This window comes from Oncorhynchus mykiss, chromosome 19 (genome assembly GCF_013265735.2).
Source record: "Oncorhynchus mykiss isolate Arlee chromosome 19, USDA_OmykA_1.1, whole genome shotgun sequence".
Lineage (NCBI taxonomy): Eukaryota > Metazoa > Chordata > Actinopteri > Salmoniformes > Salmonidae > Oncorhynchus > Oncorhynchus mykiss.
This window is the reverse complement of record NC_048583.1, coordinates 66,453,773-66,472,374: the sequence shown is the minus strand read 5'-3', so window position 1 is coordinate 66,472,374 and position 18,602 is coordinate 66,453,773. Positions and strand designations below refer to the sequence as shown.

Sequence of the window (18,602 nt, the reverse complement as noted above, 5' to 3'; positions counted from 1 at the left end):
CTATAGGCCAGACCCAGTTGATAGTTAGTTTGCTATAGGCCAAGACTCAGTTGATAGTTAGTTTGCTATAGGCCAGACCCAGTTGATAGTTAGTTTGCTATAGGCCAAGACTCAGTTGATAGTTAGTTTGCTATAGGCCAAGACCCAGTTGATAGTTAGTTTGCTATGGGCCAGACCCAGTTGATAGTTGAAATTATTTGCAGCCGGGAAATGCCAATTTAATTTATAGAATTTATTTGGCAATAGAAGTAACTTTTATATTTGTTTTAGATATAATTTAGATGAACCAGATGAGACAAGAAGATGTTATTGTAATTCAAATTAAACACTGCCTCTCAAAAGTGCATACGAACATTTAAAGACAAGTTTCATGCAATTCTATTCATTTCTCCATGGGGCAATGATACATTTCTGCAGTTTTTAAAGTGAATTGTGAAGTGCAATTTTACACATTTCTCCATGGGCGCTGAGAAATGTTTGCACTTTTAAAGCAAATCTGCAATTCTACACATTTCTCCATGACTTATGCCATGTTAATTACATCTGTGCGCGAGTGACTAACAAAATCAAAGGGGGTCCCCTGTAGGTCAGGCATATTCCCTGCGTGACCTACCGGTCGGTATTCAGACATCATTACTACAAGTTTAAATAGCTGGGTATACTAACTTACCAATCTAAAAATTGTTACTTGATTTTATTAAAACAGGGTGTGTCTATGGAAAAATACATACAAATAATTCAATAGTGGAACATTTCCCCTCAGTTAAATGCCTCTGGATGCTGCTCATCAGTGGCAGTTATATTTCCATTTGTTAAACTATCTCTGTTAGACGGGCTGTAGCGTCAATGTTAAACCGCGACGCCAGTGAATGGTAGTTTTCTCCCTTCGGTGTGGATCAGAGAGGGAGTGAGGAGCCTGCGTCCCAATTGGCACCCTATTCCTTATAAAGTGCACGTCAGAAGTAGTGCACTATAAAGGGAAAAGTGCTATTTGTTTGGTACGCAGACAGGAGATGGTCTCGGATGGGGAGATGGGGACAGGGTGGAGTGTTGTGGTTTCCTGTTTTAGGGAGATTCCGGAACAGATGGGGAGTGTTTTACAATCTGTCTGTACAGACTCCCAGAAATGCCCAGGAGCAGGCAGCCCCATACCCGTCCTTCTGCCCCACACCCATCCTTCTGCCCCACACGCGTGCTTCTGCCCCACTACAGACCTATACTGTCTCTCCTGTGTGTCTGACCCATACCCGTCCTTCTGCTCCACTACAGACATGTACTGTCTCTCTCCTGTGTGTCTGACCCATACCCGTCCTTCTGCCCCACTACAGACCTGTACTGTCTCTCCTGTGTGTCTGCCCCATACCCGTCCTTCTGCCCCACTACATACCTATACTGTCTCTCCTGTGTGTCTGCCCCATACCCGTCCTTCTGCCCCACTACATACCTATACTGTCTCTCCTGTGTGTCTGCCCCATACCCGTCCTTCTGCCCCACTACAGACCTATACTGTCTCTCCTGTGTGTCTGCCCCATACCCGTCCTTCTGCCCCACTACAGACCTGTACTGTCTCTCCTGTGTGTCTGTCCCATACCCATCCTTCTGCCCCACTACAGACATGTACTGTCTCTCCTGTGTGTCTGCCCCATACCCGTCCTTCTGCCCCACTACAGACCTGTACTGTCTCTCCTGTGTGTCTGCCCCATACCCGTCCTTCTGCCCCACTACAGACCTGTACTGTCTCTCCTGTGTGTCTGCCCCATACCCGTCCTTCTGCCCCACTACACACCTGTACTGTCTCTCCTGTGTGTCTGCCCCATACCCGTCCTTCTGCCCCACTACAGACCTATACTGTCTCTCCTGTGTGTCTGCCCCATACCCGTCCTTCTGCCCCACTACAGACCTGTACTGTCTCTCCTGTGTGTCTGCCCCATACCCGTCCTTCTGCCCCACTACAGACCTGTACTGTCTCTCCTGTGTGTCTGCCCCATACCCGTCCTTCTGCCCCACTACAGACCTGTACTGTCTCTCCTGTGTGTCTGCCCCATACCCGTCCTTCTGCTCCACTACAGACCTGTACTGTCTCTCCTGTGTGTCTGCCCCATACCCGTCCTTCTGCCCCACTACAGACCTATACTGTCTCTCCTGTGTGTCTGCCCCATACCCGTCCTTCTGCTCCACTACAGACCTATACTGTCTCTCCTGTGTGTCTGCCCCATACCCGTCCTTCTGCTCCACTACAGACCTGTACTGTCTCTCCTGTGTGTCTGCCCCATACCCGTCCTTCTGCTCCACTACAGACCTGTACTGTCTCTCTACTGTGTGTCTGCCCCATACCCGTCCTTCTGCCCCACTACAGACCTGTACTGTCTCTCCTGTGTGTCTGCCCCATACCTGTCCTTCTGCCCCACTACAGACCTGTACTGTCTCTCCTGTGTGTCTGCCCCATACCCGTCCTTCTGCTCCACTACAGACATGTACTGTCTCTCTCCTGTGTGTCTGACCCATACCCGTCCTTCTGCCCCACTACAGACCTGTACTGTCTCTCCTGTGTGTCTGCCCCATACCCGTCCTTCTGCCCAACTACAGACCTGTACTGTCTCTCTCCTGTGTGTCTGCCCCATACCTGTCCTTCTGCCCCACTACAGACCTGTACTGTCTCTCCTGTGTGTCTGCCCCATACCCGTCCTTCTGCTCCACTACAGACATGTACTGTCTCTCTCCTGTGTGTCTGACCCATACCCGTCCTTCTGCCCCACTACACACCTGTACTGTCTCTCCTGTGTGTCTGCCCCATACCCGTCCTTCTGCCCAACTACAGACCTGTACTGTCTCTCTCCTGTGTGTCTGCCCCATACCCGTCCTTCTGCCCCACTACAGACCTGTACTGTCTCTCCTGTGTGTCTGCCCCATACCCGTCCTTCTGCCCCACTACAGACCTGTACTGTCTCTCCTGTGTGTCTGCCCCATACCCGTCCTTCTGCCCAACTACAGACCTGTACTGTCTCTCTCCTGTGTGTCTGCCCCATACCCGTCCTTCTGCCCCACTACAGACCTGTACTGTCTCTCCTGTGTGTCTGCCCCATACCCGTCCTTCTGCCCAACTACAGACCTGTACTGTCTCTCCTGTGTGTCTGCCCCATACCCGTCCTTCTGCCCCACTACAGACCTGTACTGTCTCTCCTGTGTGTCTGCCCCATACCCATCCTTCTGCCCCACTACAGACCTGTACTGTCTCTCTCCTGTGTGTCTGCCCCATACCCGTCCTTCTGCTCCACTACAGACCTGTACTGTCTCTCCTGTGTGTCTGCCCCATACCCGTCCTTCTGCTCCACTACAGACCTGTACTGTCTCTCCTGTGTGTCTGCCCCATACCCGTCCTTCTGCCCCACTACAGACCTATACTGTCTCTCCTGTGTGTCTGCCCCATACCCGTCCTTCTGCTCCACTACAGACCTGTACTGTCTCTCTCCTGTGTGTTCCAGTTCCAAAACTATTTGCCTTAACAGCAGTTCTACTTTTGATTACATTTTAGTTTTGTGAGTTTTTGAAAAACATTTTATTCAAGCATCACATGATTCTATGCAGCTGCAAGGCCACAAATAGACCATGCAGCTTTATTTTGCACATAGCAAAGATTGCAACTATTTGAACAACATGGAGAACAGAAGCTGTAGACCATGTTGATCCACACTCAAGTATAATTTGTTTGCGCTTTTATTGAAAATGAAACACAGAAATATCTCATTCATTCAATAAGTAGGAAATCCGGAATCCTCCAACAAGGACTTCTGGAAAATAAAAAACATGTTGGGAAACCCTAGTTTCAGATGTTACGGTCGGGAAAAGTATTGTACTGTTTCAGATGTATTGTTAATACCAGGCTATGTTCTGTACTGTTTCAGATATATTGTTAATACCAGGCTATGTTCTGTACTGTTTCAGATGTTTTGTTAATACCAGGCTATGTTCTGTACTGTTTCAGATGTATTGTTAATACCAGGCTATGTTCTGTACTGTTTCAGATGTATTGTTAATACCAGGCTATGTTCTGTACTGTTTCAGATATATTGTTAATACCAGGCTATGTTCTGTACTGTTTCAGATGTATTGTTAATACCAGGCTATGTTCTGTACTGTTTCAGATATATTGTTAATACCAGGCTATGTTCTGTACTGTTTCAGATGTATTGTTAATACCAGGCTATGTTCTGTACTGTTTCAGATGTATTGTTAATACCAGGCTATGTTCTGTACTGTTTCAGATGTATTGTTAATACCAGGCTATGTTCTGTACTGTTTCAGATGTATTGTTAATACCAGGCTATGTTCTGTACTGTTTCAGATATATTGTTAATACCAGGCTATGTTCTGTACTGTTTCAGATGTATTGTTAATACCAGGCTATGTTCTGTACTGTTTCAGATGTATTGTTAATACCAGGCTATGTTCTGTACTGTTTCAGATGTATTGTTAATACCAGGCTATGTTCTGTACTGTTTCAGATGTATTGTTAATACCAGGCTATGTTCTGTACTGTTTCAGATGTATTGTTAATACCAGGCTATGTTCTGTACTGTTTCAGATGTATTGTTAATACCAGGCTATGTTCTGTACTGTTTCAGATATATTGTTAATACCAGGCTATGTTCTGTACTGTTTCAGATGTATTGTTAATACCAGGCTATGTTCTGTACTGTTTCAGATATATTGTTAATACCAGGCTATGTTCTGTACTGTTTCAGATGTATTGTTAATACCAGGCTATGTTCTGTACTGTTTCAGATGTATTGTTAATACCAGGCTATGTTCTGTACTGTTTCAGATGTATTGTTAATACCAGGCTATGTTCTGTACTGTTTCAGATATATTGTTAATACCAGGCTATGTTCTGTACTGTTTCAGATGTATTGTTAATACCAGGCTATGTTCTGTACTGTTTCAGATGTATTGTTAATACCAGGCTATGTTCTGTACTGTTTCAGATATATTGTTAATACCAGGCTAAGAACTGTCTGGGTGACACTACTTCTCCAACACGCTTCTCCTTCCTTCCACTGTGCATTATTAAATCAACACAATTTATTATAGAGGCAAAATAATGCTTAGAAACATGATTTCTTATAGCAACAGAATAATGCTTAGAAACATGATTTCTTATAGCAACAGAACAATGCTTAGAAACATGATTTCTTATAGCAACAGAACAATGCTTAGAAACATGATTTCTTATAGCAACAGAACAATGCTTAGAAACATACTGGCACTTGACTCCCCTCTGCCTGTCTCTCTGCCCCTGTATGTCCCCCCCATTCCCTGCGCTTGAGCTAAAGCATGCGTACTACTACTAATAATGCTGTCAGGTGTGTTACTAAAGGGATGTATAACGTATCTACAGCATACAGTTGAAGTCGGAAGTTTACATCCACTTAGGTTGCAGTCATTAACTCGTTTTTCAACCATTCCACAAATGTCTTGTTAACAAACTATAGTTTGGGCAAGTTGTTTAGGACATCTACTTTGTGCATGACACAAGTCATTTTTCCAACAATTGTTTACAGACAGATTATTTCACTTATAATTCACTGTACCACAATTCCAGTGGGTCAGAAGTTTACATGCACTAAATTGACTGTGCCTTTAAATCAGCTTAGAAAATTCCAGAAAATGATGTCATGGCTTTAGAAGCTTCTGATAGGCTAATTGACATCCGTTGAGTGGATGTTTCAAGGCCTACCTTCAAACTCAGTGCCTCCTTGCTTGACACCATGGGAATATCAAAAGAAATCAGCCAAGACCTCCACAAGTCTCGTTCATCCTTGGGAGCAATTTCCAAATGCCTGAAGGTACCACGTTCATCTGTACAAACAATAGTACGCAAGTATAAACACCATGGGACCATGCAGCCGTCATACCGCTCAGGAAGGAGACGCATTCTATCTCCTAGAGATGAACATACTTTGGTGCGAAAAGTGCAAATCAATCCCAGAACAACAGCAAAGGACCTTGTGAAGATGCTGGAGGAAACGGGTACAAAAGTATCTATATCCACAGTAAAACGAGTCCTATATCGACATAACCTGAAAGGCCATTCAGCAAGGAAGAAGCCACTGCTCCAAAACCCCAATAAAAAAGCCAGACTACGGTTTGTAACTGCACATGAGGACAAAGATGGTACTTTTTGGAGAAATGGCCTCTGGTCTGATGAAACAAAAATAGAACTGTTTGGCCATAATGAACATCGTTATGTTCGGAGGAGAAAGGGGGAGGCTTGCAAGCCAAAGAACACCATCCCAACCGTGAAGCATGGGGGTGGCAACATCATGTTGTGGGGGTGCTTTGCTGCAGGAGGGACTGGTTTAAGACATCAGTCAGGAAGATAAAGCTTGGTTGCAAATGGGTCTTCAAAATGGACAATGACCCCAAGCATAGATTTCCAAGCTGATTTAAGTAAAAGGTTTAACTAGGACACTCAGGAACCTTCAGTGTCGTCTTGGTAAGCAACTCTTGTAGATTTGGCCTTGTGTTTTAGGTTATTGTCCTGCTGAAAGGTGAATTCATCTCCCAGTGTCTGTTGGAAGCAGACTGAACCAGATTTTCCTCTAGGATTTTGCCTGTGTTTATGGCAAGCATACCCACAACATGATGCAACCACCACCATGCTTGAAAATATAAAGAGTGGTACTCAGTGATGTGTTGGATTTTCCCCAAACGTACCGCTTTTTATTCAGAACAAAATGTTTGTTTCTTTACCAATTTGTTTGCAGTATTGCTTCAGTGCCTCATTGCAAACAGGATGCATGTTTTGTAATATGTTCTATTCTCTAGAGGCTTCCTATCACAATCATTAAACTCTGTAACTGTTTTAAAGTCACCATTGGCCTCATGGTGAAGTCCCTGAGTGGTTTCCTTCCTCTCTGGCAACTGAGTTAGAAAGCACGCCTGTGTTTTTGTAGTGACTGGGTGTTTTGATAGAATGAATAACTTCACCAGGGATATTCAATGTCTGCTTTAAAAAATACACATCCTGCCCTTCTTTGCGAGTCATTGGAAAACCTCCCTGGTCTTTGTGGTTAAATCTGTGAAATTCACTGCTAGACTGAGGGACTTTACAGATAAGTGTATGTGTGGGGTACAGAGATGAGGTAGTCATTCAACCATCATGTTAAAAACTTACTGCACACGGAGTCCATGCAACTTATTATGTGACTTGTTAAGCACATTTTTACTCCTGAACTTATTTAGCTAATTGTAGACTTGCTTAATAAAGGGATTGAATACTTATTGACTCAAAATACATTTCAGCATTTCTTTTGTAATTCATTTGTAAAAAAAACATTCTAAAACATGAATCTACTTTGTGGAGTATTGTGGAGTATTGTGTGTGTAGATCAGTGACACAATCTCAATTTAAACTATTTTAAATTCAGGCTGTAACACAACAAAATGTGGAATATGTCAAAGGGTGTGAATACTTCCTGATATGATGGTATGCAATGACACGCTGCATGACTTGTTCTTCCACCACACCTTGATTACAATGACAACACGGCTTCTATTTTTGTCTGAATACAGAAGAGCTGATCTTTAAGAACATCTATTAGAGGTTTTTCAGGCAGTTTTCTTTCTAACTGGGCCTTTAGAGGGCTTTTGTCATTGACGAGAGGGACTGGGATGAAATTTAAATTGACATGATATGTAGATAAACTTTTCAATTGACATTTGTGAAGGGAATGTAATGCGCCTAGAGGAGTCAGTAGGCTATGAGCATTCATTGCAAACTATTAAACTATTAGCTAAGATTTAAACCTTTTTTGTAATGCATGTGGCACTTGAATAATGCAACAATTCACAAGCAAAAAAAAAAAGTATTTTTTTTTCAGGACCCTGTCTTTCAAAGATAATTTGTAAAAATCCAAAACTTCACAGATCCTCATTGTAAAGGGTTTTAAACACTCTTTCCCATGCTTGTTCAATGAACAATAAACAATTAATGAACATGCACCTGTGGAACGGTCCTTAAGACTCAAACAGCTTACAGACGGTAGGCAATTCAGGTCACAGTTATGAAAACTTAGGACACTAAAGGGGCCTTTCTACTGACTATGAAAAACACCAAAAGAAAGATGCCCAGGGTCCCTGCTCATCTGCGTGAACGTGCCTTAGGCATGCTGCAAGGAGGCATGAGGACTGCAGATGTGGCCAGGGCAATCAATTGCAATGTCCGTACTGTGAGACGCCTAAGACAGCGCTACAGGGAGAGAGGACGGACAGCTGATCGCCCTCGCAATGGTGTGCTGACCATTGTTCACTCGTCTTGGAATACCAGATGGTCAAATGCCGACCCTTCTATCCTCCCGAGAGAGTTTTCATCTGTTATCATGATTTCTGTATACATTCCACCTCAGGACAAGAAAAACAACAAGCTGGCACTTAACAAACTGTACAAAGCTATAAACAAGAAGGAATACATTAGTGCTGAGCGATTTAACCAACGTTTTCACATCTGTAATCATTAAGTGCTTTGAAAGGTTGGTTATGACACATCAACTTCATCATCCCAGATAGCCTATTGCTCTCCACACTGCCTTCACCCACTTAGATGAGATGAATACCTATGTGAGAATGCTGTTCATTGACTATAGCTCGGTGTTCAACACCATAGTCCCCTCCAAGCTCGTCACCAAGCTTGACCCTGGGACTGAACACCTCCCTCTGCAACTAGATCCTAGACTTCCTGATGGGCTGACCACAAGGGTAGCGAACATCACCTCCTCCACACTGACCCTCAACACGGGGGCCCCACAGGGGTGTGTGCTTAGTCCCCTCCTGTACTCCCTGCTCACCCACAACTACGTGGCCACACATGACTCCAACACCATCAAATCTACTGACGACGCAACGGTGGTAGGCCTGACCACTGGTGACGATGGGACAGCCTACAGGGAAGTTCGGTGACCTGTCAGTAAGACCAAGGAGCTGATCGTGGACTACAGGAAAGGAAGGCGAGTACGACGGGGCTGCATTGGAGCTGGTCGAGAGCTTCAAGTTCCTTGGTGTCGAAATCACTAAGGACTTAAAATGGTCCACACACACGCAAACAGTCGAAAAGGCGGCGCACCTGCACCTCTTCCCCCCTCAGGTGGAAATGGCTCTTCATGCCGACTCTATACACACGCTAATATACCATCTTAATTTACGCTGCTGCTACTCTGTTTATCTATCCTGATGCCTAGTCACCTAGTTAGCCCTATACTTATCTAACCCTGCCACTCCATTATCCATTGGAAATATGGCGCTGACTCTGGAACTGACCCTGTACATCTATGGTTTACTTTCTCATGTTCTTATTTCTCGTCTGTTTTTGTTCTACTTGACTTTTTTGTGTGTATTTTATTGATTGTTGGGAAAGAGTTAGCAAGAAAGGCATTTCATTGTACTTGTGCACGTAACAAACTTGAAACATGAGAAGTATATTTTTAGGGAGGTTATGTGTCAGAGGTGTATTTCTGGTGGGGTAATTCTCTTTACCAGTCATAATCCTGTGTCCTGGCTGTCAGCCAGTCATATTAGAGCAGATTATACTTTCCCATGAATCATTCTGTATGTCACTGAGTTTAACTGTATCACACCAGTTTATTAGGTATACCACCCCGTTAACACAAAAATGGTTTGCGTACAGACAGTGAGTCACGTGACTTGATACATGAAACAGACAGACAGCCATCCAGGTTCGATTGAACGTTAGAATGGGGCAAAACAAGTGACCTAAGCGAATTTGAGCGTGGTATGATCGTCGGTGCCAGGCGTGCCTGTTCCAGTATCTCAGAAATATCCGACAAAAGAAAATAATTCCAGTCAGCGGCAGTCCTGTGGGCGATGAGAGGTCAAAAGAGAATGGCAAGAATTTTGCAAGCTAACATGTGGGCTACAAACAGGCAAATAACGGCATCTCGGAACGCACAACTCGTACAGATGGGCTATTGCAGCAGGTGACCACCCCGGGTTCCACTCTTATCATCTAAAAACAAGAAGAATTGGCTCCAGGGGGGTTCACCAACAATAGAGCAGTGGATAAACCTTGCCTGGTCCAACGAATCCCGGCTCCTGTTGCATCATGCTGATGAAGGATTTGGCAGTCCATGGCCCCATCCCGCCTGGTGTAATGGTTTGGGGAATGTTTTCCTGGCACACGTTCGATTTCTTTAAACCAGACAGAGGGGTCCAACCCTGTACTAGATAGGTGTACCTAATAATAAACTGGGTACATCTAGCTGGTTTTTGTATGCATCGGCAGGGCAGAACAGCAGCGTTGGGCTCAAGGAGGAAGTGTGTGTCTTTTTGTCAACAACAGCTGGTGATTGATCTCTAATATTAAGGAAGTCTTGAGGTTCTGCTCTTCTGAGTTAGAATACCTCATGATAAGCAGTAGACCATACTATTACCAAGAGAGTTTTCATCTATATTCTTCGTAGGTGTCTATTTACCACCACAGACCGATGATGGCACTAAGACCGCACTCAATGAGCTGTATAGAGCCATAAGCAAACAGGAAAATGCTCATCCAGAGGCAGCGCTCCTAGTGGCCGGGGATTTTAATGCAGGGAAACTGAAATCAGTTTAACTCATTTCTACCATGTCACGTGCAATTAGAGGTGAAAAAACTCCAAACGCATACAAAGCTCTTCCTCGCCCTCCATCTGACCATAACTCTATCCTCCTGATTCCTGCTTACATGCAAAAACTCAAACAGGAAGTACCAGTGACGCGCTCAATACGAAACTGGTCCGATGAAGCAGAAGCAAAGTACAGGACTGTTTCTCTAGCGCAGACTGGAATATATTCCAGGATTCATCCGATGGCATTGAGGAGTACACCACCTCAGTCATCTGCTTCATCAATGAGTGCATCGACGATGTCGTCCCTACAGTGACCGTACGTACATATCCCAACCAGAAGCCATGGATTACAGGCAGCATCCACACTGAGCTAAAGGCGAGAGCTGCAGCTTTCAAGGAGTGGGAGACTAATCCGGACGCTTATAAGAAGTCCCGTATGCCCTCAGACGAATTATTAAGATTGAATGCTAAATGCCTTCTATGCTCACTCAAGCAACACTGAACAATGCATGAGAGCACCAGCTGTTCCGGACGACTGTGATCACACTCTCTGTAGTCGACATGAGTAAGACTTTAAACAGGTCAACGTTCACAAGGCTGCAGGGCCAGACGGATTACCAGGACGTGTACTGCGAGCATGCGCTGACCAACTGGAACGTGTCTTCACTGACATTTTCAACCTCTTCTTGACCCAGTACCTACATGTTTCAAGCAGACCACCATAGTCCCTACACAAGAACGTCAAGGTAATCTGTCTAATTGACTATCGCCCCGTAGCACTCACATCTGCAGCCATTAAATGCTTTTGAAAGGCTGGTCATTGCTCACATCAACACCATCATCCTGGATCCACTCCCAACAGATGACTCAATCACCATCACACTGCCCTTTACTTTCTTTCCCACCTGGACAAAAGGAACGCCTATGTGAGAATACTGTTCATTGACTACAGCTCACCGTTCAACACCATAGTATCCTCCAAGCTCATCACCAAGCTTAGGACCCTGGGGACTGAACACCTTCCTCTGCAACTGGATCCTGGACTTCCTGACGGGCCCGCCCCCAGGTGGTGAGTGCTTAGTCCCCTCCTGTGTACTCCCTGTTTACCCACGACTGCGTGGTCGCGCACGTCTCCCAACAACATCATTACGTTTTCCAATGACACGACAGTGGTGGGCCTGACCACCAACTACGATAAGACAGCTTATAGGGAGGAGGTCGGCAACCTGGCAGTGTGGTGCCAGAACAACAATGGAGCTGATCGCGGACAACAGGAAACAGAGGGCCGAGCACACCCCCCTCTACATCGACGGGGCTGTATTGGAGCAGGTTAAGAGCTTCGTGTTCCTCGGTGTCCACATCACTAAGGATCTATCATGATTCACACACACCAATAAGGTCATTAAGAGTGCACAACAACACAACTTTCCCCCTCAGGAGGCTGAAAAGATTTGGCATGGGCCCTCAGATCCTCAAAAGGTTCTACAGCTGCACCGTTGAGAGCATATTGACTGTTTGCATCACCGCTTGGTACGGAAACTGCTTGGCATCCTACCGCAAGGCGCTACAGAGGGTAGTGCGTACGGCCCCAGTACATCACTGGTGCTGAGCTCCCTGCCATCCAGGACCTCTATACCAGGCGGTGTCAAGGAAAAACCTTTAAAATGTTCTAGGACTCCAGCCAGCCAACTTCTCTCTGCAACCGCACAGCAAACAGTAGCAGTTTTGTCACATAACATAATGCCACAGATGTCTCAAGTTTTGAGGGAGCGTGCAATTGGCATGCTGACTGCAGGAATGTCCACCAGAGCTGTTGCCAGAGAATTTAATGTTAATTTCTACCATAAGCCGCCTCCAAAGTCATTTTTGAGAATTTGTACGTCCATCTGGACTCACAACCGCAGACCACGTGTAACCACCCAGGACCTCCACATCCGGCTTCTTCACCTGCGGTATAATCTGAGACAAGCCACCCGGACAGCTGATGAAACTGAGAAGTATTTCTGTCTGTAATAAAGCCCTTTTGTGGGGAAAAACTAAATCTGATTTGCTGAGCTAGCTGCCAAGTGGGTGGGCCTGGCTCCCATGGTTGCGCCCCTACCCAGTCATGTGAAATCCATAGATTAGGGCCTCATTAATTTATTTACATTGAAATTGTTGCATATTGCGTTTATATTTTTGTTCCATATAGTTAGTTCTGGTAACTATTAATTAAATAGTTAACCAATCTGCATTTTTGCACAAACTTTTTACCTCATCACATACACTGCTGATACTGTTTATCTGTCACTTTATACCTAGTTATACAGTATTTACCTCAATCACCTGGTACCCCTGCACCTTGACTCTGTTACCCTGTGTATATAGCCATGTTATTACCTCGTACCCTGTGTATATAGCCATGTTATTACCTCGTACCCCTGCACATCGACTCTGGTACCCTGTGTATATAGCCATGTAATTACCTCGTACCCTGTGTATATAGCCATGTTATTACCTCGTACCCCTGCACATCGACTCTGGTACCCTGTGTATATAGCCATGTTATCACCTCGTACCCCTGCACATTGACTCTGTTACCCTGTGTATATAGCCATGTTATTACCTCGTACCCCTGCACATCGACTCAGTACTGGTACTCTGTGTATATAGCCATGTTATTACCTCGTACCCCTGCACATTGACTCAGTACTGGTACTCTGTGTATAGAGCCATGTTATCATTGACTCAGTACTGGTACTCTGTGTATAGAGCCATGTTATCATTGACTCAGTACTGGTACTCTGTGTATAGAGCCATGTTATCATTGACTCAGTACTGGTACTCTCTGTGTAGAGCCATGCTATCATTGACTCAGTACTGGTACTCTGTGTATAGAGCCATGTTATCATTGACTCAGTACTGGTACTCTGTGTATAGAGCCATGTTATCATTGACTCAGTACTGGTACTCTGTGTATAGAGCCATGCTATCATTGACTCAGTACTGGTACTCTGTGTATAGAGCCATGCTATCATTGACTCGGTACTAGTACTCTGTGTATAGAGCCATGTTATCATTGACTCAGTACTGGTACTCTGTGTATAGATCCATGTTATCATTGACTCAGTACTGGTACTCTGTGTATAGAGCCATGTTATCATTGACTCAGTACTGGTACTCTGTGTATATAGCCATGTTATCATTGACTCAGTACTGGTACTCTGTGTATAGAGCCATGTTATCATTGACTCAGTACTGGTACTCTGTGTATAGAGCCATGCTATCATTGACTCAGTACTGGTACTCTGTGTATAGAGCCATGCTATCATTGACTCGGTACTAGTACTCTGTGTATAGAGCCATGTTATCATTGACTCAGTACTGGTACTCTGTGTATAGATCCATGTTATCATTGACTCAGTACTGGTACTCTGTGTATAGAGCCATGTTATCATTGACTCAGTACTAGTACTCTGTGTATAGAGCCATGTTATCATTGACTCAGTACTGGTACTCTGTGTATATAGCCATGTTATCATTGACTCAGTACTGGTACTCTGTGTATAGAGCCATGTTATCATTGACTCAGTACTGGTACTCTGTGTATAGAGCCATGTTATCATTGACTCAGTACTGGTACTCTGTGTATAGAGCCATGTTATCATTGACTCAGTACTGGTACTCTGTGTATAGAGCCATGTTATCATTGACTCAGTACTGGTACTCTGTGTATATAGCCATGTTATCATTGACTCAGTACTGGTACTCTGTGTATAGAGCCATGTTATCATTGACTCAGTACTGGTACTCTGTGTATAGAGCCATGCTATCATTGACTCAGTACTGGTACTCTGTGTATAGAGCCATGCTATCATTGACTCGGTACTAGTACTCTGTGTATAGAGCCATGTTATCATTGACTCAGTACTGGTACTCTGTGTATAGATCCATGTTATCATTGACTCAGTACTGGTACTCTGTGTATAGAGCCATGTTATCATTGACTCAGTACTAGTACTCTGTGTATAGAGCCATGTTATCATTGACTCAGTACTGGTACTCTGTGTATATAGCCATGTTATCATTGACTCAGTACTGGTACTCTGTGTATAGAGCCATGTTATCATTGACTCAGTACTGGTACTCTGTGTATAGAGCCATGTTATCATTGACTCAGTACTGGTACTCTGTGTATAGAGCCATGTTATCATTGACTCAGTACTAGTACTCTGTGTATAGAGCCATGTTATCATTGACTCAGTACTGGTACTCTGTGTATATAGCCATGTTATCATTGACTCAGTACTGGTACTCTGTGTATAGAGCCATGTTATCATTGACTCAGTACTGGTACTCTGTGTATAGAGCCATGTTATCATTGACTCAGTACTAGTACTCTGTGTATAGAGCCATGTTATCATTGACTCAGTACTGGTACTCTGTGTATATAGCCATGTTATCATTGACTCAGTACTGGTACTCTGTGTATAGAGCCATGTTATCATTGACTCAGTACTGGTACTCTGTGTATAGAGCCATGTTATCATTGACTCAGTACTGGTACTCTGTGTATAGAGCCATGTTATCATTGACTCAGTACTGGTACTCTGTGTATAGAGCCATGTTATCATTGACTCAGTACTAGTACTCTGTGTATAGAGCCATGTTATCATTGACTCAGTACTGGTACTCTGTGTATAGAGCCATGTTATCATTGACTCAGTACTGGTACTCTGTGTATAGAGCCATGTTATCATTGACTCAGTACTGGTACTCTGTGTATAGAGCCATGTTATCATTGACTCAGTACTGGTACTCTGTGTATAGAGCCATGTTATCATTGACTCAGTACTGGTACTCTGTGTATAGAGCCATGTTATCATTGACTCAGTACTGGTACTCTGTGTATAGAGCCATGTTATCATTGACTCAGTACTGGTACTCTGTGTATAGAGCCATGTTATCATTGACTCAGTACTGGTACTCTGTGTATAGAGCCATGTTATCATTGACTCAGTACTGGTACTCTGTGTATAGAGCCATGTTATCATTGACTCAGTACTGGTACTCTGTGTATTGAGCCATGTTATCATTGACTCAGTACTGGTACTCTGTGTATTGAGCCATGTTATCATTGACTCAGTACTGGTACTCTGTGTATATAGCCATGTTATCATTGACTCAGTACTGGTACTCTGTGTATAGAGCCATGTTATCATTGACTCAGTACTGGTACTCTGTGTATAGAGCCATGTTATCATTGACTCAGTACTGGTACTCTGTGTATAGAGCCATGTTATCATTGACTCAGTACTGGTACTCTGTGTATAGAGCCATGTTATCATTGACTCAGTACTGGTACTCTGTGTATAGAGCCATGCTATCATTGACTCAGTACTGGTACTCTGTGTATAGAGCCATGTTATCATTGACTCAGTACTGGTACTCTGTGTATAGAGCCATGTTATCATTGACTCAGTACTGGTACTCTGTGTATAGAGCCATGTTATCATTGACTCAGTACTGGTACTCTGTGTATAGAGCCATGTTATCATTGACTCAGTACTGGTACTCTGTGTATAGAGCCATGCTATCATTGACTCAGTACTGGTACTCTGTGTATAGAGCCATGTTATCATTGACTCAGTACTGGTACTCTGTGTATAGAGCCATGTTATCATTGACTCAGTACTGGTACTCTGTGTATAGAGCCATGTTATCATTGACTCAGTACTGGTACTCTGTGTATAGAGGAGCCATGTTATCATTGACTCAGTACTGGTACTCTGTGTATAGAGCCATGTTATCATTGACTCAGTACTGGTACTCTGTGTATAGATCCATGTTATCATTGACTCAGTACTGGTACTCTGTGTATAGAGCCATGCTATCATTGACTCGGTACTAGTACTCTGTGTATAGAGCCATGTTATCATTGACTCAGTACTGGTACTCTGTGTATAGAGCCATGTTATCATTGACTCAGTACTGGTACTCTGTGTATAGAGCCATGTTATCATTGACTCAGTACTGGTACTCTGTGTATAGAGCCATGTTATCATTGACTCAGTACTAGTACTCTGTGTATAGAGCCATGTTATCATTGACTCAGTACTGGTACTCTGTGTATAGAGGAGCCATGTTATCATTGACTCAGTACTGGTACTCTGTGTATAGAGGAGCCATGTTATCATTGACTCAGTACTGGTACTCTGTGTATAGAGCCATGTTATCATTGACTCAGTACTGGTACTCTGTGTATAGAGCCATGTTATCATTGACTCAGTACTGGTACTCTGTGTATAGAGCCATGTTATCATTGACTCAGTACTGGTACTCTGTGTATAGAGCCATGTTATCATTGACTCAGTACTGGTACTCTGTGTATAGAGGAGCCATGTTATCATTGACTCATTGTGTATTTATTATTACATGCTTTTCTATTATTTCTCTATTTGTTTTCTCTCTACTTTTTTGGGAAGGGCCCGGGCGTAAGCATTTCACTGCTAGTCCACACCTAGCATCTAATTTAAGTGGTTCAGATCTACCTGCCAATTACTATAACACTAGCTAATAGCAGTTGGTCTGGTTTCAACAGCAGCATATCTACACAATGAATGTAAGAATTTCCCATGAGTCATTCAGTACCTGACACAGTTCAAGGCTACTACTATATGTTTTAGAGCTACTGCCCGTTTTAGAGCTACTGCCTGTTTTAGAGCTACTGCCTGTTTTAGAGCCACTGCCTGTTTTAGAGCTACTGCCTGTTTTAGAGCTACTGCCCGTTTTAGAGCTACTGCCAGTTTTAGAGCTACTGCCCGTTTTAGAGCTACTGCCTGTTTTAGAGCTACTGCCCCTTTTATAGCTACTGCCTGTTTAGAGCCACTGCCTGTTTAGAGCTACTGCCTGTTTAGAGCTACGACCTGTAGCTGTTTTTAAAACTCTATATTTTATTAGCAGCAGCCTATATGTGAATGGTTAAGTCGTCTCCTGTTTGAAGCTACTACCTTTTTGGGGATGTTTTCAGCAGCACAGCGGCATGTCTATGAATGGCCTGCCAATGACGGTGACCGTGTTATGCTGTTTTGACATGGCCATTGTATCAAGGCCAGCCAGTAGCCACTCATTGTTAGTGTTTTCCTGGTGGTTGTTTTGCCAGGGTTTAGAAGATGATGTGTCCCAAATGGCACCTTATTCTCTATTTAGTGCCCTTCACTACTTTTGTTTTTACCAGAGCCCTATGTAGGGAATAGGGTGCCATTTGGGATGCACAATATGTTTGGGTGAGGAAAACAGGTCTGATAACAATAACAAGGTGCCAGAATGTATCATGGGAAATCTGAGCACACACACACACACACACACACACACACACTGGAGCGTGGTCCCGGGGTGTGTGTGTAGTCCCTCCCTGGACGTGAGGCCAGATTAACCTCATTCAGATGAACAATAGGTTAATTCAGTCTCTCCTCGGTCTCACCTGACACCTTTATGTCTCCAGCTCAAGGAAACAGTCCATTAATCCACTCGATTGGAGTCTGTTGGGGTATTTGTTTGCATAGTTATGTCATTGTTTTAAGACCAGATTGTAGAATAATAGTGAAAACATCAAAACTATGAAATAACACACATGGAATCATGTAGTAGCCAAAACAGTGTTGAACAAATCAAAATATATTTTATATTTGAGATTCTTCAAAGTAGCCACCCTTTGCCTTGTTGACAACTTTGCAAACTCTAGGAATTCTCTCAACCAGCTTCATAAGGTATTATCAGGTGTGCCTTAATGAGGACCGTCACAGGAAATGAAGACCCAGAGTTACCTCTGCTGCAGAGCCTCAGAAATTGCAACCCAAATGAATGCTTCACAGAGTTCAAGTAACAGACACATCTCAACATCAACTGTTCAGAGGAGACTGCGTGAATCAGGCCTTCATGGTCGAATTGCTGCAAAGAAACCACTACTAAAGGACATCAATAATAAGAGACTTGCTTGGGCCAAGA

General features: G+C 43.8%; 1 protein-coding gene across 4 annotated transcripts in view; it reads left to right on the top strand.

Moving 5' to 3' along the window:
- Positions 1 to 18,602, top strand: part of rab11fip5a (RAB11 family interacting protein 5a (class I)) — a 58,245-nt gene that overhangs the window by 11,921 nt on the left and 27,722 nt on the right. The window lies entirely within an intron of this gene.